The sequence below is a fragment of the Triturus cristatus genome, chromosome 5_2 (assembly GCF_964204655.1).
Source record: "Triturus cristatus chromosome 5_2, aTriCri1.1, whole genome shotgun sequence".
Classification (NCBI taxonomy): domain Eukaryota; kingdom Metazoa; phylum Chordata; class Amphibia; order Caudata; family Salamandridae; genus Triturus; species Triturus cristatus.
In genome coordinates, this window is record NC_140588.1 from 863,427,238 (window position 1) to 863,451,895 (window position 24,658).

Consider the following 24,658-nt stretch of genomic DNA (forward strand, 5'->3'; position numbering starts at 1 on the left):
ACTCAGTAATGCAAATACATTCAGCATCACTAAGGCTGGTTGCCCCTGCTGGAGTGTAGGCAGTCACCCAGGTTACAAATGGTGCTGGTCTGAAAAAGCAGTTTGGACATGTGCTTTTTAAAAAATCTGAAAAGTGGATTCATAATGTGTCAGTCTGTAAAAATGTTTATCACTTGCAAAAAAAAAGAGCAGTAAGTGTGCTTTCAAATTGGCAAAGAAATTTCGTTTTGTGACTAATGTGAAAACATGACTCTGTGTGCAAAGAGGAATTATAGGCAGAGATTTATTGCGTATTGCTCTGGTGATTTCACAGTTGCATTAGATGGAAAGGGGGAGCCATTTTTTGGTGCAGAAGCAGACTCTTAGCACACACCTAGCTGCTTACTATGTGGAATCATGCACAGTATTCACAAGCGAGTGGGGTTTGAGGTTTCAGTCAGTAATGCAAATACATTCAGTATCACTAAGGCTGGTTGCCCTTGCTGGAGTGTAGGCAGTCACCCAGGTTACAAATGGTGCTGGTCTGAAAAAGCAGTTTGGACATGTGCTTTTTAAAAAATCTGAAAAGTGGATTCATAATGTGTCAGTCTGTAAAAATGTTTATCACTTGCAAAAAAAAAAGCAGTAAGTGTGCTTTCAAATTGGCAAAGAAATTTCGTTTTGTGACTAATGTGAAAACATGACTCTGTGTGCAAAGAGGAATTATAGGCAGAGATTTATTGCGTATTGCTCTGGTGATTTCACAGTTGCATTAGATGGAAAGGGGGAGCCATTTTTTGGTGCAGAAGCAGACTCTTAGCACACACCTAGCTGCTTACTATGTGGAATCATGCACAGTATTCACAAGCGAGTAGGGTTTGAGGTTTCAGTCAGTAATGCAAATACATTCAGCATCACTAAGGCTGGTTGCCCTTGCTGGAGTGTAGGCAGTCACCCAGGTTACAAATGGTGCTGGTCTGAAAAAGCAGTTTGGACATGTGCTTTTTAAAAAATCTGAAAAGTGGATTTATAATGTGTCAGTCTGTAAAAGTGTTTATCACTTGCCAAAAAAAAAGAGCAGTAAGTGTGCTTTCAAATTGGCAAAGAAATTTCGTTTTGTGACTAATGTGAAAACATGACTCTGTGTGCAAATAGGAATTACAGGCAGAGATTTATTGCGTATTGCTCTGGTGATTTCACAGTTGCATTAGATGGAAAGGGGGAGCCATTTTTTGGTGCAGAAGCAGACTCTTAGCACACACCTAGCTGCTTACCATGTGGAATCATGCACAGTATTCACAAGCGAGTGGGGTTTGAGGTTTCAGTCAGTAATGCAAATACATTCAGCATCACTAAGGCTGGTTGCCCTTGCTGGAGTGTAGGCAGTCACCCAGGTTACAAATGGTGCTGGTCTGAAAAAGCAGTTTGGACATGTGCTTTTTAAAAAATCTGAAAAGTGGATTCATAATGTGTCAGTCTGTAAAAGTGTTTATCACTTGCCAAAAAAAAGAGCAGTAAGTGTGCTTTCAAATTGGCAAAGAAATTTCGTTTTGTGACTAATGTGAAAACATGACTCTGTGTGCAAATAGGAATTACAGGCAGAGATTTATTGCGTATTGCTCTGGTGATTTCACAGTTGTATTAGATGGAAAGGGGGAGCCATTTTTTGGTGCAGAAGCAGACTCTTAGCACACAGCCAGCTGCTTACCATGTGGAATCATGCACAGTATTCACAAGCGAGTGGGGTTTGAGGTTTCAGTCAGTAATGCAAATACATTCAGCATCACTAAGGCTGGTTGCCCTTGCTGGAGTGTAGGCAGTCATCCAGGTTACAAATGGTGCTGGTCTGAAAAAGCAGTTTGGACATGTGCTTTTTAAAAAATCTGAAAAGTGGATTCATAATGTGTCAGTCTGTAAAAGTGATTATCACTTGCCAAAAAAAAGAGCAGTAAGTGTGCTTTCAAATTGGCAAAGAAATTTCGTTTTGTGACTAATGTGAAAACATGACTCTGTGTGCAAATAGGAATTACAGGCAGAGATTTATTGCGTATTGCTTTGGTGATTTCACAGTTGCATTAGATGGAAAGGGGGAGCCATTTTTTGGTGCAGAAGCAGACTCTTAGCACACACCCAGCTGCTTACCATGTTGAATCATGCACAGTATTCACAAGCGAGTGGGGTTTGAGGTTTCAGTCAGTAATGCAAACACATTCAGCATCACTAAGGCTGTTTGCCCTTGCTGGAGTGTAGGCAGTCACCCAGGTTACAAATGGTGCTGGTCTGAAAAAGCAGTTTGGACATGTGCTTTTTAAAAAATCTGAAAAGTGGATTCATAATGTGTCAGTCTGTAAAAATGTTTATCACTTGCAAAAAAAAAGAGCAGTAAGTGTGCTTTCAAATTGGCAAAGAAATTTCGTTTTGTGACTAATGTGAAAACATGACTCTGTGTGCAAAGAGGAATTATAGGCAGAGATTTATTGCGTATTGCTCTGGTGATTTCACAGTTGCATTAGATGGAAAGGGGGAGCCATTTTTTGGTGCAGAAGCAGACTCTTAGCACACACCTAGCTGCTTACTATGTGGAATCATGCACAGTATTCACAAGCGAGTGGGGTTTGAGGTTTCAGTCAGTAATGCAAATACATTCAGTATCACTAAGGCTGGTTGCACATACTTATTCATACAGGAACTCTTCCAATCTCTCACTCTCACATATACTCACTTATAAACACCAATACTCACATATACTAGTTTAAAACATATGTAGTTACTTATGAAGACACTATTGAGACAGTCATTCACTCACTAACACACCCATGCACACACTCATCCACCCATACAGTCCTGCACACATGCTGTCTTCAACACATACAAACAGTGAGTCACTCATTCATGCATCTATGCACTACGTAATACCCCCCACCGCACCATGAAGACACTCAGACACTCATACTGATACTCAAAAAACCAACTATTACGACATCATCCAGTGAATGTGTGTTTTTCTGAAAATTAAATATGTTTTATATATGTATATCTCAAGGTCGATGGAAGAATAAATGAGTATATAAGTGTCTAAATTGATGATTTGTTTCTGAAAAATTGATTGTATAACTGACTGATTACTGACTGATAACTTGTTGGCTTCGGTTTCTGTACCCTTCCATATGATGAACAGGTCATCAATATACCTGAGCCACAGTTCAACTCTGCTCAAATCTAGTATAGATAGATAGATAGATAGATAGATAGATAGATAGATAGATAGATAGATAGATAGATAGATAGATAGATAGATAGATAGATAGATAGATAGATAGATAGATAGATAGATAGATAGATAGATAGATAGATAGATAGATAGATAGATAGATAGATAGATAGATAGATAGATAGATAGATAGATAGATAGATAGATAGATAGATAGATAGATAGATAGATAGATAGATAGATAGATAGATATATTCACTGAAAAAACACAGGTTTCAGGGACAATATAGTTAGGAATTAGCATTTAAAAAACCTTGGATATTCACTATAAAAAACACAGGTTTCAGGCACTTGATAGTTAGGGCTGGGTGGGGAACTCCGCTCCGTTCGTGGAGTTTTCTGTGCCCTGCAGGGCTCACGGAGTACAGAAAACTCAGCTTCACGAAGTGCAACAGAGTTTTTATCCCTGCTCGCACTTGCGAGCCGAGTTCCGTAGAGCAAAACTCGATTAACTACGCCCAGGCTTAGTTATAGTGAGGCTAACATTCCACTCATACAAAACCAGAGAAATTCAGCTGTTATAGTTAGCTGAGTTAACTATAACTCGTGCCCCGCAATGCACTGCGGATGACGTCACTCATGACATGGCCAGTGACATCACTGATGACATCATCCAGTGACTGAGTGTTTCTAAAAAGTTTAAGAATGATATATATCCATATATATATATATATTACCTACTGGCGGTCGCCAGTAGGTAGTTATAGTTAGGACCACGTTTCCATAGGAAATCCGCAACATTCTATTTTGAATAACTTTGGCGCCGGTCGACGAATCCTCGCGAATTTTTCAAAATAGGTGGGGCGCTACGCTCCGCTCCTTCCCTGAAAGTCTCGGGGGGATTCGTCAAGCGAGGGCTGAGATAAAAGGGGGGTCCCAAAACGCGTTTTTCCCATGCATTTTTCCATAGGACCTTTAGACAGGGCTACAGCCCGAACGGCTGAACAGAATTACTAGAAATTTGGCAGAGAGGTAGTCCTCAGGTCAAGGAAGTGCCTTTTGTAGGTTTGGTGTAAATCTGTTCAGTAGATTCTGAGAAAATAGCCTTTAAATCAATATATATATCTGAGCCAGCTTACGGTGCGCTTATGGTACGCTTACCGTACGCGTACGGTGGTGTGCGCGAGCGCGATTCTGATTGGCTCTTAGATCTTAGTAAACATTCGAATCGGTCGAAAGCAGGAAGCGGCGGCCGCCATTTCGTGTGTTTCACTCAGAAAAAAAAGAGTGATATCTTGAAACGGGGGCAAGGAGGAGAGTTACAGACCCCATAACATTTGTACGGGGGTCAAAGAAGGACAGAAAAGTACAAAGAAAACATTTATTGATTTTAAAAAAAATCGCGGGGTACGCGTACGGTAAGCGTACGGTAAAAAAAAAAAAAAAAAAAGAAATGAAAATCCAGGTTACAAATGGTGCTGGTCTGAAAAAGCAGTTTGGACATGTGCTTTTTAAAAAATCTGAAAAGTGGATTCATAATGTGTCAGTCTGTAAAAATGTTTATCACTTGCAAAAAAAAAAGCAGTAAGTGTGCTTTCAAATTGGCAAAGAAATTTCGTTTTGTGACTAATGTGAAAACATGACTCTGTGTGCAAAGAGGAATTATAGGCAGAGATTTATTGCGTATTGCTCTGGTGATTTCACAGTTGCATTAGATGGAAAGGGGGAGCCATTTTTTGGTGCAGAAGCAGACTCTTAGCACACACCTAGCTGCTTACTATGTGGAATCATGCACAGTATTCACAAGCGAGTAGGGTTTGAGGTTTCAGTCAGTAATGCAAATACATTCAGCATCACTAAGGCTGGTTGCCCTTGCTGGAGTGTAGGCAGTCACCCAGGTTACAAATGGTGCTGGTCTGAAAAAGCAGTTTGGACATGTGCTTTTTAAAAAATCTGAAAAGTGGATTTATAATGTGTCAGTCTGTAAAAGTGTTTATCACTTGCCAAAAAAAAAGAGCAGTAAGTGTGCTTTCAAATTGGCAAAGAAATTTCGTTTGTGACTAATGTGAAAACATGACTCTGTGTGCAAATAGGAATTACAGGCAGAGATTTATTGCGTATTGCTCTGGTGATTTCACAGTTGCATTAGATGGAAAGGGGGAGCCATTTTTTGGTGCAGAAGCAGACTCTTAGCACACACCTAGCTGCTTACCATGTGGAATCATGCACAGTATTCACAAGCGAGTGGGGTTTGAGGTTTCAGTCAGTAATGCAAATACATTCAGCATCACTAAGGCTGGTTGCCCTTGCTGGAGTGTAGGCAGTCACCCAGGTTACAAATGGTGCTGGTCTGAAAAAGCAGTTTGGACATGTGCTTTTTAAAAAATCTGAAAAGTGGATTCATAATGTGTCAGTCTGTAAAAGTGTTTATCACTTGCCAAAAAAAAGAGCAGTAAGTGTGCTTTCAAATTGGCAAAGAAATTTCGTTTTGTGACTAATGTGAAAACATGACTCTGTGTGCAAATAGGAATTACAGGCAGAGATTTATTGCGTATTGCTCTGGTGATTTCACAGTTGTATTAGATGGAAAGGGGGAGCCATTTTTTGGTGCAGAAGCAGACTCTTAGCACACAGCCAGCTGCTTACCATGTGGAATCATGCACAGTATTCACAAGCGAGTGGGGTTTGAGGTTTCAGTCAGTAATGCAAATACATTCAGCATCACTAAGGCTGGTTGCCCTTGCTGGAGTGTAGGCAGTCATCCAGGTTACAAATGGTGCTGGTCTGAAAAAGCAGTTTGGACATGTGCTTTTTAAAAAATCTGAAAAGTGGATTCATAATGTGTCAGTCTGTAAAAGTGATTATCACTTGCCAAAAAAAAGAGCAGTAAGTGTGCTTTCAAATTGGCAAAGAAATTTCGTTTTGTGACTAATGTGAAAACATGACTCTGTGTGCAAATAGGAATTACAGGCAGAGATTTATTGCGTATTGCTTTGGTGATTTCACAGTTGCATTAGATGGAAAGGGGGAGCCATTTTTTGGTGCAGAAGCAGACTCTTAGCACACACCCAGCTGCTTACCATGTTGAATCATGCACAGTATTCACAAGCGAGTGGGGTTTGAGGTTTCAGTCAGTAATGCAAACACATTCAGCATCACTAAGGCTGTTTGCCCTTGCTGGAGTGTAGGCAGTCACCCAGGTTACAAATGGTGCTGGTCTGAAAAAGCAGTTTGGACATGTGCTTTTTAAAAAATCTGAAAAGTGGATTCATAATGTGTCAGTCTGTAAAAGTGTTTATCACTTGCCAAAAAAAAGACCAGTAAGTGTGCTTTCAAATTGGCAAAGAAATTTCGTTTAAGGGCCTAATGTGAAAACATGACTCTGTGTGCAAATAGGAATTACAGGCAGAGATTTATTGCGTATTGCTCTGGTGATTTCACAGTTGTATTAGATGATATTTATAGTGAAATGCAATATTTTCTGAAAACAGCAAAAAAAAGGCAAAAATATTTTTTGAAAAATATGTAAATATGTGTACTGTATTATTAAATGTTTTATTAAATATTAATACTTTTTTCTTTTTTTTCAGATTGAGATAGAAAATTTTCGAAAACTAGAACCATTTTTAAAGCAATTAAAAAAAAAATTAAATGAATAAATCTTTTTTTGAGTGGGTATGGTAAGTCAATAATGTCATGGTCCCTTTTTTCCACTTCTCTACAATCACATTTTCAGTTTTTAATTGTAGTCTCTCAAGGACCTTGTAATGTGATAATTGATTTTTAGTGTTTTTTAAAAAAAAAAAAAAAAAATTACGCGTACCGTACGCGTACGGTAAAAAAAAAAAAAAGTTTTAAAAAAAATATATAAAAAATAGATGAAAGGTAAGGTTGGCTCTTAAAAGAGCCGTTGTGTTCATGCAGGGACAGAGGAAAGAAAGATTGGGAATATTAGATGGTACGACAAGTGTGCTGATCTATTTTACTGTTCACTAGGGAAATACTGGTCTCCCTATAAGTAATTAGATCGTGACAAGTGGCGCACCGTACTTCAACCCTCGCAAACCGAGGGTTAATTTCCAGAGGACCAGAAAAAGGAGATGCTCCCCCCACAGATGAAGGGCTCACCTGACCTGCAGAAGATGGACTCGGCCCTGCAGATGATGGTCCAGGCTGAGCTGCTGTGGATGTGCTTGGTTGATTTACTGAAGGGTTACCTTCAGTAAGTCGAGCATGTGTCCTTCTGTGTACATCCTTAAGGTGTCTCATCATGGTGTGATTCCCAAAGGAATACTTCCTGTCAGGATTACCTCTTGAAAGTACACGCTTACACAGCTTGCAAGTCACTAAGGGTGCATTTACCTTTTGCTGGCCTTCTGGAAAAGTAAAATACTCCCATACGTAAGAGGTCTTTTGTTTCCTCGCTCTCTGCCTCAAGGTAGTGCTGCTAGCCTCACTCTCAGAAGAGCTCTGCTGTTCTGCCATCGTATCACAAAGACAACCCAGCTCCTTCTCCTAAGGGATCACAAGCAGAAATGAGGGGAATGGGTGTGGTGTAGGAGAGTTCTAGAACTGAAAGTAGTTTCAACCAATCAAAAGTTGTGTTTCATGATCACATGACCTACCGTACGCTTACGGTACGCTTACGGCAAAAGTACGCATGCGCGTAAAAAAGACACGCGCTTGCGCGCATGCGCATAACAGTCACTTCCCGACACTTCCGCGTAACGTGCGCGTGTAGCGTACACGCGTACGCGCCCCACGCGGAGTACGCGCGGCTACGCAAATTGCGTAACTATACGCAAACAGCGTAGATAAATTACGGACATTGCGTAAACCGTACGCTTACCGTAAGCTTACCGTACGCGCACTAAAAAAAATTTAAAAAAAAGGAAAAAATGTATTGCTAATAAATTTTACCTGTTTATTTTATAAAAAATGTAAAAAAAAAACATATTGTAGAATTTTAAAAATGTAACCATAGTCTTTAAAAAAGGATAGAAAATTAAAATAAAAATATGTAAAAAAAAAAAGAAGAAAAAAAAAAATTAGCATTTAAAAAACCTTGCAAATTCACTGAAAAAACCATGGGTTTCACACACGTTATAGTTAGGAATTAGCATTTAAAAAACCTTTGAAATTCACTGAAAAAACCATGGGTTTCACACACGTTATAGTTAGGAATTAGCATTTAAAAAACCTTAGAAATTCAATGAAAAAACCAAAGGTTTCAAACGTTATAGTTAGCTGGACATTTCACTCGTAAAAAACCAATGAAATTCCCCCGTTATAGTTAGTTCAGCTAACTATAACTCGCGCGCCCGCAATGCACTACTGATGACGTCACATATTACATCACTCATGACATGGTCAGTGACATCACTCATGACATCACTGATGACATCTCAAATGACATCACTGATGACATTATCCTTGTGACAGAGTGGTAGACCTCCTCTCACCCTAATATAACCTTTGATACAAACATTCAAAAATAGAGACTAAAATTTTCAAAAAAATGGACATACCAATAACAGTTACAACAACCTATTCAGTAATTCTAAGATCCACATACACATCCACTCATTCGCCAACAGTCCTATACAGTCACTCATACATGTACTCACACATCATATGTACTCATACACCTAAACATCCTGTAACACAATGCCACTCATCCATAGAGTTACTCACACATAGTCACTCATGCTAATAAAGAATCAAACATCCATTTACTTGCATATACAGTTATACACACACCACCACACTTACTTTTACAGAAACTTACACATACTTAGTCTTTTAAACAATCACTTATAGAAACACATACTTATTCATACAGGAACTCTTCCAATCTCTCACTCTCACATATACTCACTTATAAACACCAATACTCACATATACTAGTTTAAAACATATGTAGTTACTTATGAAGACACTATTGAGACAGTCATTCACTCACTAACACACCCATGCACACACTCATCCACCCATACAGTCCTGCACACATGCTGTCTTCAACACATACAAACAGTGAGTCACTCATTCATGCATCTATGCACTACGTAATACCCCCCACCGCACCATGAAGACACTCAGACACTCATACTGATACTCAAAAAACCAACTATTACGACATCATCCAGTGAATGTGTGTTTTTCTGAAAATTAAATATGTTTTATATATGTATATCTCAAGGTCGATGGAAGAATAAATGAGTATATAAGTGTCTAAATTGATGATTTGTTTCTGAAAAATTGATTGTATAACTGACTGATTAAGTGTATCTTTTTGAATACATGGCTTAGTGAGTAATGTTTAAATGTGTAAATACCTGTATCAGTCTCTCACTTTGTATATAAGTGGCTGCATGGGTTGGTGAGTAGCTACATGAGTGTCTATATAGGTTAATAGTTGGTTTTTTGAGTATCAGTATGAGTGTCTGAGTGTCTTCATGGTGCGGTGGGGGGTATTACGTAGTGCATAGATGCATGAATGAGTGACTCACTGTTTGTATGTGTTGAAGACAGCATGTGTGCAGGACTGTATGGGTGGATGAGTGTGTGCATGGGTGTGTTAGTGAGTGAATGACTGTCTCAATAGTGTCTTCATAAGTAACTACATATGTTTTAAACTAGTATATGTGAGTATTGGTGTTTATAAGTGAGTATATGTGAGAGTGAGAGATTGGAAGAGTTCCTGTATGAATAAGTATGTGTTTCTATAAGTGATTGTTTAAAAGACTAAGTATGTGTAAGTTTCTGTAAAAGTAAGTGTGGTGGTGTGTGTATAGCTGTATATGCAAGTAAATGGATGTTTGATTCTTTATTAGCATGAGTGACTATGTGTGAGTAACTCTATGGATGAGTGGCATTGTGTTACAGGATGTTTAGGTGTATGAGTACATATGATGTGTGAGTACATGTATGAGTGACTGTATAGGACTGTTGGTGAATGAGTGGATGTGTATGTGGATCTTAGAATTACTGAATAGGTTGTTGTAACTGTTATTGGTATGTCCATTTTTTTGAAAATTTTAGTCTCTATTTTTGAATGTTTGTATCAAAGGTTATATTAGGGTGAGAGGAGGTCTACCACTCTGTCACAAGGATAATGTCATCAGTGATGTCATTTGAGATGTCATCAGTGATGTCATGAGTGATGTCACTGACCATGTCATGAGTGATGTAATATGTGACGTCATCAGTAGTGCATTGCGGGCGCGCAAGTTATAGTTAGCTGAACTAACTATAACGGGGGAATTTCATTGGTTTTTTACGAGTGAAATGTCCAGCTAACTATAACATGTGTGAAACCTTTGGTTTTTTCATTGAATATATATATATATATATATATATACACCAAAGTGTATTGAAGAATGAGTAGGTGTATGAGTGTCTGAATGGATGATTTAGTGGGTGCGCGACTGACTGTATAAGTGAGTGATTTAACATGTCTTAGTGAATGCATGGGTGAATGACTAATCTGTGTGAATGTCTGTATCAGTCCGTCAGTTGGTGTATAAATGGCCGCATGGGTTGGTGAGTAGCTACATGAGTGTCTCTATGGGTTAATGATTGGTTGCCTGAGTACCTGTATGGGTGCATGAGTGTCTGTGTGGGTGGCTGGGGAGGGTGTGTGACTCCCTTCATGGATGTGTGACTGGGTGATTCACTGGGTGTATGCGTTCATAAGTGCATCTGCGAGGAGCTTTATAGGTGACCGAGTCTGTGTATGGCTATGTTGGAGAGTGAATAGATGTCTCAGTGATATATGTGTGAGTAACTACATATTTAACCCCTTCTATGCCCATGACGAGATAGTCTCGTCATGGAGCGCGGTTGCGCTGTGCCCATGACGAGACTATCTCGTCATGGACCCCGCCCGCTAATGAAAGGCCCGCCACTGGAGGGGGAAAGGGGTTAAAAGGCAGTATATGTGAGTGCTGAAGTATATAAGTGACTATATGTGAGAGTGAGTGATTGTGAGAGTGGTTGTGGAATAGAGTAAGTATGTATTAGTATCTATATGAATAAGTGAGGTGGTGTGTGTATAACTGTAGAGGTGAGTAAATGACTGATTGATTCTTTGGTTGTCTGATTAGATGTGTGAGTAAATCTATGTGTGAGTGGCGGTGTGTGTCTGTATGAGTGCATATATCAGCGGCTGTATTGATGAGTAACTGCATGTATAAGTGAATGTATGGGTGAGTGAGAGGATATGTGTATAGACCTATGACTCAGTGAGTGAATATGTACTAACTGGTATTGGTGTGTCCATGGTTTCGAGAATGGTAGTCTGGATTTTAGAGTAGGTGTCTGAAAGGTTATATTAGAGTGAGAGGAGGTCATCAGATATTAAGTGGATGATGTCATCAGTGATGTCATTTGAGATGTCATCAGTGATGTCACTGCACATGTCATGAGTGATGTAATATGTGATGTCATCAGCAGTGCATTGCGGGGTCATGACTTATAGTTAGCTCAGCTAACCATGACAGCTGAATTTCTCTGGTTTTGTACTAGTGAAATGTCAGCCTAACTATAACTTCCCTGAAACCTGGAGTTTTCCGTGAATATTTAAGGTTTTATCAATGCTAATTCCGAACTATAACATCCCTGAAACCTGTGCTTTTTCAGTGAATTTCTAAGGTTTTTTGAATGCTAATTACTAACTATAACATCCCTGAAACCTGAGGATTTTTCACTGAATTTCTAATGTTTTTTTAATGCTAATTTCTAGCTATGCCTTCATAGGCAGAACATGCACAGAAAGAGGAAGAAAGGTGCAGAAGGAAGCAAGAGAAGTGCAGAAAGAGGAAAGAGAGGTACAGAAAGAGAAAGAAAGGTGCACAAAGAAGCAACACAAATCTAGAAAGAGGTAACAGAAGTCCAGAAAGAGGAAGAAAGGTGGAGAAAGAAGCAAGAGCAGTGCAGAAAGAACCAACAGAGGTGCAGAAAGAGGCAAGAGCAGTGCAGAAAGAAGAAAAGAGGTGCAGAACAAGACAAGAGAACTGTAGAAAGAGGTAAGAGAGGTGCAGAAGGAAGCAAGAGAGGTCCAGAAAAAGGGAAGAAGGGTGCAGAAAGAGACAAGAGAGGTGTGGATAGAAGCAAGAGAGGTACTGAAAAAAGCAAGAGAAGTGCACAAAGAAACAACAGAAGACACCGGGACTTTGCCAAGCAGCTACAACCCCTAATAGCCCTTGCGCCCTTGTGTCTCTGATGCCGCAAACACGTCTGGAGGCGTGATAAAATCCCCACGGCCCTCCCGCAGTGCGGGACGTGCGCGCACGCGCAGCCAAGCCCATGCCTAGGGCGGGCCTGTCTGTGCTCGTCAGTGGCAGGTAGAGGCAGGACAGGACCACCCCTCTTTCATTTACTTTCGTTTTGTTTACTTGTCCTAGCTGTTGAGTCGCTGTTGAGACCTCGTGGAGACTGTCACAAATCCCCAAGGTACAGTTTACACCCTCCTGACTTTGACTAAACGATCAAGCCTTTGATGACACTATTTGGTTGAAATAGTTGGCCTTAATATTTATTGTGCAATATTTCCCCCTTTTTGGTTATTACACTAGAGATAGTGCTCGCAAGGCATCATCACACTAAGGCGAAGTTGTAGTACTCGCGCTGGGTGAATTGTTTATCTGAAGGGGTTACATTATCTAATCTGTGGCGACCAGCTATGGGGGAAAAGAAAGTTACCAGGTGCAAGTGGGGATGGGGCTGGAGGTAATGGAACAAATCGGAGTAGTTCGGGTAAAAGGCAAGGAAGCTCCAATTGCACACAGGCAGTAACTGTGTACTAGATAGGATTGATACTCTAATAGGAGAGTGAGAGGGTATTTTGGAGTCCGAGCCCACTACACAACCCACTTGCATTACAACTCCCCCTAGTTTGTCCCCATATACAAATTCCACTTCTCCCACCATCCCTGCAATGTTCCATAAAACTTTTAAAAATAAATTGTCTATTAATAATGATGACGGAGATAGGGCTAATGGGAGCGTAGATAATACAGACCACATTGTTTCCTTGGTAGATTGTACTAACAGATTTCTGCCACTGTTAGACATATCCGATAACTAAATAAGGAGAGAAGGAGGATTACAGACAACACAGATGAGACAGACTTCACCTGTGCAGAGAAAGGATGTAGGGCCAGGCATGACTAAGGAGCACCAAGATATGTTACAGCAAGTTATTTTATTAAGACAGGAAATGGGATCAATGAGAAGCCAGGTAGAAGAGCTAACATTGATGGTCAAGCTATTAAAATCTGTTCCATCACAAACTGGGGATGCAAGGGAGAGTAGCTGCCCAGGATGTTTACAGGGTATAACTCCAGCCATCCAGGTAACATCTAGGGCTACACCAGTCAATACCCCTGAGTAACAAATACTCCTGTAGAAAGAGTTCCATCTAGTTTGGGAAGGCCCAGGATAGATAATATGATATGAGGCCACTTCCACAAAAGCCTAGACCCACTCCACACCCTACTGCTAGCTACATTGACAACTCCTATAAAGCAGCTCTCATGAGGGTTCCGACACGCTATAACGAAAATCCCATTGTACATCCTATTCAGCCAGAGGCCGGGCAGAGACATAGCCACTCAGTTCATCATTTTGCAGACTCACTCAGTACTTATAGAATTTTTATGGTGAACGTACCAAAGCTTGATGTAAGTAAAAACACAGAAACGAGGATTCCCTAATTAATAAAATTATTCATTGGATACGGCATGTCAGGGGATGCCGATCGGTGATTAGGGAAGATATAGCAACAGCTTGTAGGTTGCTTTCACCAGCTAATCATCTGGATTGTATTGAGCTCACGATGACTAGGGCAGATCTAGGAGGAAACCTATTTGCTCTAAAGTTTCGTACAACCCCGCCAGGACTGTCAGCCATTCAGTTTAGACGCTCCCCTCTGAGTAGTGAGAAGGCTTGCTCTCTCACCCACAAACTAGCTAGGTTGCAGGGAAGCTCTACTTTAGAAAATATAGACTGACTAGAGGCGGATTTGCCAAAAAAGCAGCAGGAACATCAATTAGCTAATACCATCCAAAGGGACAGTCCATCAAGTATTGAACACTTACCTATAGAGCTAGAACAAACCTCAGAAGCTGAATCCCTGCCAACCAGACAAAACGATGGAGTATGGCAGGAGGATAGCCCAATCTCGCTGTTCTAAGTGGTCACTTGGCCGTTTGCACAATACCCTCAAAGAAAACTCTTCTGTCCTGGGACATCCAGGACTAGGTTCTAAATTGGGATCCCCAGAGTGGCATGCTTTTATCGAGGATTTTGAGATCTTTCTCTTCCAAGAGACTTGGGCAGAAGTTCCCCTCTTTTGCGTGGGACGTTTACATTTTTACATTCAGACCACCAAAGGCGTGAAAGGGAGGCCATCAGGGGGCTTGACAATCTGAGTGAGACAGGACCTAGGGATAGACATCCAAGCACTCTCAACTTTGAATCAGGACATCCAGGCGGTTAGATTGTCTAGGGGAACAAACGGGATCATGGATATATAAAATATCTATGTGTGAGGCACCAGGGGGAAATAGTCAGGAGTTTTAGTGGCTCTTGACGATCTTCTTGATGTCAGCCAGATGGACACAAATTTCATTGTTGCGGGGGATCTGAACTCGACGTTTGAGCCTCTAATGAGTGAGGAGGGTAATTTGGTTGAAGAGGAAGACTTTAAGTGGGGTATCCCAATAAAAATATGGTCAGATGTGGTGATTCAAAATAATTCTATCTGTATGGAGAAGGGGTTGCGGGCAGTTAATGGCCGTACACCGTCAGATAAACGGGGTCCAATACCTTTGAAAATGGCTATAGTGCTAGTAGGATAGACTATGTATTGGTTAGCTTAGCACTATGGCATGCTCTTAAGGATATGAGGGTTCAAGATAGATTGGAAAGTTACTATAATCCATTATATGTGGACTTGGACCTGATACGGTTTAAGGCTCTGCATGAACTATGGGATACATATTCCACCGCCGACGTTGTTCCATTGAATGACTTGAGGCGACTTAAATGGGCTAAGATAACCGAGCTACCCTAAGTATTAGCTAGCATTGAAAAGGATATGGATCATGCCATAAATGAGCTCCAGACCAGTGTAGTAAATCCAACGACCTTAGAGCAACCCACTTGTATACATAACACATTTTTTGGCCAGTTACGTATGTATTTTATCAAAAAGTGTAGAACTAAAAAGGCAGCTATTCCGAAAACACAGAATTGGTACAACAAAGAATGTAAAAAAGGTATGTGCAGCCTGAGGGGAGGCTATTAATGAAGATGTCCCCACAGTGGTACGAGCAGCAAGGGCGACCTATCGGGGGGCCCAAGCAAAGGCGAAGAAAGAATGGGACAATTAAAGGTGGGGAGGCATGTGTTAATAAAAACTCCAAACAGTTCTGGAATGTACACAAATGGGACAGAGGTGGGCAGACTTGCCAGCCCCAAAACCATGTCTCACAGTCGGAGTGGGTAAACCATTTTAAGCCACAATACGCCGCAAATGTGCATGAAATAGAGGGCGGCATCGCCAAACATTTTTTTCAGAAAGCAATCTTTAGCAAGGCAGATGTCGAGGTGGCACTTAAATCCATTTTGGCTGAAAAGGCACCTGGCCCAGATGGAATACAGGGGGATGTATTCCTCTATTATAAAGAGAGATGGTGTATGTACATTTGCCTATTGACAAATGCCATAGCCCAGGGTGCACCGGTCCCAGACTCCTGGAAAGGAGCAGAAATTATAGCTGGGGACAAATCGTGCCCAGGTAATTACAGGCCGATCAGCCAAATAGATTCTTTGCAAAAGGTAATCGGTAGGTTGGTGCTTAACAAAGTTCAAGACTGGATCGAATAATTTAGCATTTTATCGCCATTACAAGCATGGCTCCGAGCCTATACTAGCACTATTGACCAAGTGTTCAGGTTTATTTAGCTTTTTTGGAAAACGGTAACCCTAGGTAGGGGCAGTTTGTACGCAGTCTTTGTTGACCTTAGGTCAGCATTTGACCTTGTACCACAAACTAAACTTTCGAGGATATTACAAGAAATGGGGTTACCACCTGACCTGTTGACACCTATTATTAGGATGCACGAGGACAACAAGGCTAAGATCTGATGGGGTAAGCAGGGTGAAGTCACGGAATCTTTCCCTGTGGAGAAGGGAGTTCAACAAGGATGTGTGATTGCCCCAACACTATTTTTCTTATACATCAATGGAATAGTGGATTGCATGAGGTCAACCACCACGTATGCCCCAACACTAGCAGGTGAAAATGTACCCATAGTAATGTTTGCAGATGACACATTGATCATTTCCAAGACGCTAAGTTGGTCTCCAGAGAGCTTTAACAACCTTCGAGGAGCTCTGCTCAAGGCGTGGATTGGAGGTCAATGTGTCAAAAACGAAACTGATGGCCTTTAATCCACATAGGGCCTTCAACGGGGGGCATTAAAATGAACAACCTCCTGCTAGAGCAAGTCAAGGAGTTTATATACCTAGGAGTAAACATCCAGGAGGGGCTAAATTGGACACACCAGGTTGATATAGGATCCCTAAAACACCGACAACTGGCGGGGGTGCTGCACAAGGAATATAACACCTCATTCTCTAAGACAATTAGCCCAGCAATCGAGATCTATAACATGAAAGTCATTAGCTCTGCCTTCTACGGTGCTGAGCTTTGGGGGCATGAGAATTTAGCTAAGCTCGCACTTTCAGAAAATAAGTTCTTTAGAAATATTACCAACTTGCCACAGAGCACCCTGACATGCCTGTTATTGAACGATCTTGGGAGAAAGCCAATCGCAGACTCTGCTAAACTACGTCTCCTTTTGTACTGGCGTAGATTCTGGTCTACCCCAGAGCTTACAGAGTATGCGGCTGGTTTTGCGCCAAATAAAATGGTTGCGGGAGCTTACAGCTATCCTAACGAATATCGGTATGAATTCACTGTGGGTGGATCCTAAAAATACTATCTTTCCTCCAAAAAAGATTTTAAAAGACAAATTTTGGGAATCGGTCCAGATTAAAACTTTGAGAAGGTCTGAGTCCTCTTCTTTATCAGGGCAATTCCTGGACTGTAAACCTATCCCTAGGCTGGAACAATATTGGGATTTTATTACAAAGCCCGATAAGTGAAAATTATATTTCCAGTTTAGGGTGGGTACATTGCCAATAAGAGTCTTTACTAGTAAATGGTCTAAACCTAGCAATGATTCGTATCTGGTATTCCAGCATAGCAAAGAGTCACTGGCACACCTATTGTTTGAATGTATTGGATACAAAGCCCCACACCGTGTCTGGTTGTCACCAATTTGCAAGCTCCTGGGAACAAGAAGGTCAAGTGAAGCTGAAAGAATCCTCAGAACTGACACAGCGGAGGTGATTGTCATAGCAATGGCAAAATACCTGGGGTGGGCGTGGGCAACAAGAACACGTTTCCTCAATTAAGTATGAGACTAAATGAGATTATGTTATGCTGTAATGTATTTTTGTGGAAACATGTGCCCGTTTCTATGACCACTGCTTTGAAATCTGTAGCTCGTATTATGGAATAACCACAAAGTTTTATTATAACAATTTTTATTGTAGATTTATACTTGTATATAGTGTTTTTATGGTATTTGTATTTATCCATCCATATGGACGTGTATCATATTTGATAAGGTATTTTATGAATTGTTTTAGATGTACTTTTGTGCGCTTTTATGACAACACGTCGAATAAAGCTTTTTGAAATGGAATGGAATGGAAACAACAGAGGTGCAGAAAGAGGTAAGAGGGATGCAGAAAGGGGCAAGAGACTGAGGTGCAGAATGAGGGAAGAGGAGTGCAGAAAGAGGCAACAGGGGTGGAGAAAGAAGCAAGAGAGGTGCAGAAAGAAGCAAGAAAAGTGCAGAAAGAAGCAACAGAGGTACAGAAAAAGGCAAGAGAAGTGCAGAAAGAGGCAAGATTGGTACAGCAAGAGGCAAGAGAGGTGCAGAAAGAAGCAACAGAGGTACAGCAATAGGCAAGAGAAGTGCAGAAAGAGGCAAGAGAGGTGCAGAAACAGGAAAAAGAGGTGCAGAATGAGCAAACAGGGGTGCAGACTTAAGCAAGATAGGTGCAAAAAGAGGAAAGATGGGTACGGAAAGAGACAGGAGGGGTGCATAAAGAGGCAAGAAGGGTGCAGAAAGAGGCAACAGAGGTGCAGAAGGAGGCAAGAGAACTGCAGAAAGAGGCAAGAGTGTTGCAGAAAGAGGCAAAACGTTGCCGAAAGAGGCAAGATGGGTTCAGAAATGTGCAAGAGAGGTACAGAAATAAGCATGAGAAGTGCAGAAATAAGCAACAGAGGTACAGAAAGAGGCAAGAGAAGGCCAGAAATAGGCAGGAGAGGAGCAGAAACAGGCAGGAGAGGTACAGAACGAGAAAAGAGGGGTGCAGAAAGGAGCAATTGAGGTGCAGTAAGGAGCAAGAGAGGTGCATAAAGATGGAAGAGGGTGCAGAAATAGGCAAGAGGGATACAGAAATAAGCAATAGCAGTGCAGAAAGAAGCAACAGATGTGCAGAAAGAGACAAGAAGGATGAACAAAGACGCAAAAGGAGTGCAGAAAGAAGCAACAAAAATACAGAAAGAGGCAAGAGAAGTGTAGAATGAGGCAAGAGAGGTGAAGAAACAGGCAACAGATTTGTAGAAAGATGGAAGAGGGGTGCAGAAAGAGATGAGGGGAGCACAAAGAAGCAAGAGAGGTACAACTACCCCTCCTATTACCTCCAGTAAGTCCCACATAGCAGGAATGCTAAGTTCTCATTGCAGGCCACATCTCCTTTGCCCACCACTCCACGAACACGGTCCCTAGCATGCTCCTGTATGGGGATTGAAGTCCGCTTCACTTAGGGGCCAACTAGCCTACCTGTTATCTCCAGTAAGCCCCACACATTGGGATTGCTGAGAGGTGAACACAGGCCATGCCCCCTTTCTCCACCACTCTGCAAGTGCACCTCCTGGTGTGCCTTTGGTTGGGGGATGAAGTCCCCTTTCCTCCTGAGGGTCCCTGGGGGTCAACTAGCCCTCCTGTTACCTCCGGTAAGCTCCACACAGCTGGATTGCTGAGAGTGGTCAGAGGCTAAGCCCATTTTTTACACCACTCTGCAAACACGCCTCCTAGTGCACTGCTGCTTAGGGAATGAAGTCCACGTTAGTCCTCAAGTCCTCAGGACACAAGGGGATCTCGTCGCCCCACTAGCAGTGCACCAAGAGACACATTTGCAGAGTGTTGTAAAAAGGGGCATGCCCCTGTACCATCTCTCAGCAATCCACAGAGAGCCGTCATTGCTTTTGGACAAAGGAGCTGCAAAAATTCAGCTCCCTTTGCCCAAAAGCAATACTGCTTCGCTTCATAAAAGCGAGAGCAGTTTTGCTGCTCTCGCTTCCATGAAGCGAAGCAGATGCTTGCAATGGCAGGGCGGGAGCAGTGCTCCTGCCATAGCAAACTGCAATGTACCCAGGGGTGGGCATCCTGGGACATTGCTGGAGCCAGCCCTGGGGGTGGTGGTCCCCAGGTCCATTGAGGGCTCCTGAAGGGGGCTGCGTGGCCCCCTTCCCCTCTTCTGCACAGCCCTGGGGAGGTGGTGGTCCCCGAGGCCATGGGTTCACAACAGACCCCCTATATTTGAATTAAGGAATGCCCTGGGGCAGTGTGGGGAGGCAGTAGCACCCTCACTTCATTAAAAAAAATTGAAGCCACTGGGAGGTGGCAGTCCCCTGGGCTTGCGGGGGCCCACAAGCTCCCCACACTTAAATAATTCTCCACAGAAGTGGCAGTTCCCAGGGTTGTGGAGGGCTGCTTCCCCCACATATCATTACATTCCCCCAGGGATGTAATGGTCCCTGGGTCCTGCGAGGGCCCCACAGGGCCCCGTATCACATTTTGGCAATGCTCCCTGAACCTGGCCCACCCAGGGGCTTAATTAAACGAAGCGTGGGAGATCACGTTTTTTTTTTTTAACGGTGATATATTCGAGGACCCTACGGGAATCCCGACAAAAATATTTTTTTCAAAATGTTTTTTTTGGGGTCCTACGGGTCCCTGTGGGATCCCCTGAGCAGGCCTTGGAGGTCAGGGTGTTTCTACCCTGATCCCTTTTCTTGTTTTTTTACCGTTTTTCTTGTGACTCAGTTCAACTGAGTCACAAGATGTCTGCCAACACTACCTGGTAGGAACTGTTGGCAGCCAATCAGAGTCAAGCTCGAGATCGGGAGGGTTTGCAGAACCACCGATCAGTGATGTCACCGACCATGTAATGTGTGATGTAATATGTGATGTCATCAGCAGTGCATTGCGGGGCGTGAGTTATAGTAACGTCCCTGAAACTTGTGTTTTTTTCAGTGAATTTCAAAGGTTTTTTAAATGCTAATTCCTAACTATAATGTCCCTAAAACCTCTGTTTTTTTCAGTGAATTTCTAAGGTTTTTTAACTGCTAATTTCTAAATATGCCTACATAGGTCGGACATGTGCAGAAAGATGAAGAAAGGTGCATAAAGAAGCAAGAGAAGTGCAGAAAGAGGCAGAAAGGTTCAGAATGAAACAAGAAAAGAGCATAAGAACCAACAGCGGTGCAGAAAGAGGCCTACGTTGACTGTACCTTACAACAGGCTCATACAAAGTAGCCCAATCACTAATCTTTCTCCCAAGATGTCTTAAACCTCACTTTTCTCTTAAAGGTTCACTATTGATCAACTGCTCGGAATGTTAGGCTTACCTACCAAATATAAAACAGCAATCCTAAGCATATCACTGTTGTAAGTCTGACCAAGTTTTTGAAAGTATGAATGCGTGTCTGTGGTTTTACCGAGTGACACGTTATATAAAAATAAACAAAGAAATACTTGAATACCTGTGTTTCAAACAGCATACTCTGCAAATGTATGTACAAAAAGGTGTATGTATTTCGTTCAGCTCATAATACAGGGCACATGGGTTTTCAATAGCATATTTGAGGGGCTCTAGAACACCTATATACATAAAACATGTCTGCCTGTGCAACTGAATGACAGAGCAGAACTGAGAAAATGTAATCACCTATAGAAGAGGCTACCCACTTTTTAAGCTACCATCTTCAGATGCATAACACATGTGAGAATACATATATAAGTAGACATATACCTCAGTCAGAAGAGCACGCAGACCTTTAAACTTGTCAGCTTGCACTTCCCATTTGAGTACAGAAAGAGGTGAGAGAAGTACAGAAAGAAGCAAGAGATGTGCAGAAAGATACAAATGACGTGCAGAAAGAAGGAACAGAGGTGGAGAAAGAGGTAGCAGGGGTGAGGAAAGAGGGAAGAAGAGTAGAATAAGGGACAAGGGGGTGCAGATAAGTTTAGAAAGAAGCAACAGAGGTGCAGAAAGAGGAAAGAGGGGTCGGGAAAGAGGCAAGAGAAGTACAGAAAGAAGCAACAGACATGCAGAAAGTGAAGAAAGAGGCAGGGGGTGAAGAAAGAGGCAGGAGGGGTGAAGAAAGAGAGAAGAGTGGTGCAGAAAGAGGCAAGAGAGCTGCCGAAAGAGGCAAGAAGTGTGCAGAAAGTAGAAAAGATGTGCAGAAAGAGGCAAGAGGGGTGCCCAAACAAGCAAGTGAGGTGCTGACCGAGGCAAAAGAGGTACAGAAAGACGCAAAAGAGGTGCAGAAAGTAGATGAGATGTGCAGAAAGAGGCAAGAGAAGTGCAGAAAAAGAAAGAAAGGTGCAGGAAGAAGCAACAAAAATGCAGAAAGAGGCAAAAGAGGCACAGAAAGAAGCAAGAGTGGATGCACACCATTAGTACCGATTTAATACATTTAGCAATAAGTAACAGGTGACCATTCTAAGTTTGCAAAGGACCTTCCACCATGCTGTAACTAGGGGTGGGCGGAATTTGCGTAATCGCGTTACGCAAATCTCCGCGAACACGCAGAAATTCCGCGAACACGCGGAATTGCTTGTTCGCGATACTTTTTTCCTGTTCGCGATCGCTGTTTGCGTGCTCGGGGTGAAATATCTCGCGAACACGCATATTGAGAACGCGAACAAGCAAAAAATTTCGCGAAGTCGCGGAACGCAGATTTTTGGGCAATTTCGCGTTCTCCACGGAACGCGAAATTACCCAAATTCCGCAAATTCCGCGAACGGAACGGAGTTTACCGCCCAGGCCTAGCTGTAACACTTGTCGCTGCATTTTTGGTAATCTTTGAGCCATTTGAGCTAGAAACAAGGCTTTTTTTGTTCAAATCTACAGATTAGGTGCAGATGATGGATTATGTGGCTAATGCGGAAAATGTATAATTGTGCGAATGTCTGTACAGCCAAACAGTCGCACACTTCTAGTGGCCCTCTGACTAGGTCCAGAAGTGCTCCTCAGGAATTCCTTCTATTTTTTGTCTCATTTAGTTCATAGTTTAGCTTCTATGGAAACGAGGCAGACTAGACCTGAGGTTACCACTCCACAACACAGACTACCATACCACATAATTACTCTCCATAACACATAATCTCACTCTACATTATTCCTATACACTAAATATCACATACTTTCTATCCACATAATTTCACTGCACAACATACCACATAAGTCCACTACACACAACGTAAACGTACATCCACACCACTCCAAAAAACATTAGTAATAAACTTTTACATTTATAACGCCAATAGCTCTAACTCTTGCAAATACGAGATGTATTACATTACAAATGCTTCTTTAACTGGTAGTCATGTTTGCAGATTGGTGGAGAAAGGGGGCTGGGCCTCCAACCAGCACTCACGAATTCCACTGCGTAGGATTCACAGGAGATACCAGGAGGGCTTCTTGGCCCCCAAAGTCCCTCAGGTATAAAGTGGATTTCATTTTGTGGAAATTACCTTTTTTTACAGGAAGCAACCCTACTTTCAAGCCACCCCTAAGTATAGTAATGATTCTAATGCTATTTTCAATGTTAAGTAAAAATCCAATTCAGTGCTGAAGTAGGATTTTCAATAAATGTTTAGAAAATGTGGCTTTAGTAAGTTAAGCTTTGTCTGCCTGAAACCTCCAATAGGGTAATTAGTATTATCCTGCCAGCCCTGGTATGTCTGTGCTTCCTGTTAATGAGGTGTGACAACTGCTCAGAGAGGAGAAACAATGGCTTAGGCCTTTTCACAGGAAGACCTGGATGTGAGGTATGTGACACATATCAGATCAGAAAGGCCAGCTGTGGAGGGCTCAGAAATGTCTTTAGCTTGAAAGGGACCAGAGTGAGGCCTGCAATTTGTAATTAGGTATAATGGGAGGATCGGGAAGCGAAGTGCTTGTTTCTGGGGCTCTTTGGATCCAACTGGCACCAGCCCAGAGGTATGTAACAGGGGTCACATACCTCTGGTGGTCCTAAAATGTGTTTAGTATAGAAGACAATTGATGGTTCAGCTCATCTAACTTCTAATATCTTTAAGGTGGTCATGGAGTTACCAAAACAGCCCTCTGTTACGATTAATGCCACAGAGTGTTTAATGGCGATTTTAAAGAGTCTGGAGTGGGAAATCTTCAAAAACTCCACTTTCTGTTTAAGGTGTGTAGGAGACCCCATCAAACTGTAGTATTGCAATTGGCCACGAAGCAATGCAACCATTTCCTTTTAGGTCTTTGTTTCCCTGTATTCATTAGCAGTTTGTCAAAAGGAAGGGAGTGACCGCCATATTGAATGGCACCAACAAATCTAACAGTACTTTGAAGTAATGTGAGGTGACATTCACCAGTTATCTTCTGTATATTAAGAGTGAAGTTCAACAGTGCAGTGTTGGTATCAGAGGGTAAATGGGGGTAATCAACCATTACTTCGGGGCCACTACTACGACTTACTATTACTACGCATTTTTTACTTAGCAGAATCTTTTACTTCGCATGCTTCTACTTCGCATCTATCGTTGCTTAGCAAAGTCAATTACTTTGCTGCCTGTTCACATCGTTGTTTGGAAAAGGAGGATTCTTCCGTTTCCAAACAACAACGTGCAGCTCTGACGACGCCTGAAGCAGGAGAAGAGAGGAAGCACAGTGAAGCGAGGGACCATGAGGAGCGAGAGGTAAGTGGGACAGTGTGGTTTTTGGGGTCATGCAGGGGGTTGTATTTTAGGGTTGTGTTGATGTAGTGTATTTGGGTTTAGGGTAGTGGTAGTGCAGGGGGTTGGCTTTTAGGTTGTAGGGTTGTGTTTATGTAGTGTAGAGTAGTGTATTTGGGTTTAGGGTATTGGTCGTGAAGGGGGTTGTCATTTAGGTTGTAGGGTTGTATTTATGTAGTGTAGAGTAGTGTATTTGGGTTTAGGGTAGTGTTGTGGTGTTTGTGTAGTGAAGGGTAGTGTTTTAGGGTACTGTAGTGGTATTTGGGTAGTATAGGGTAATGTAGTGTATGAGGGTAAGAGTAAAAGAGTCAAGAATGTGTAGAAGTTG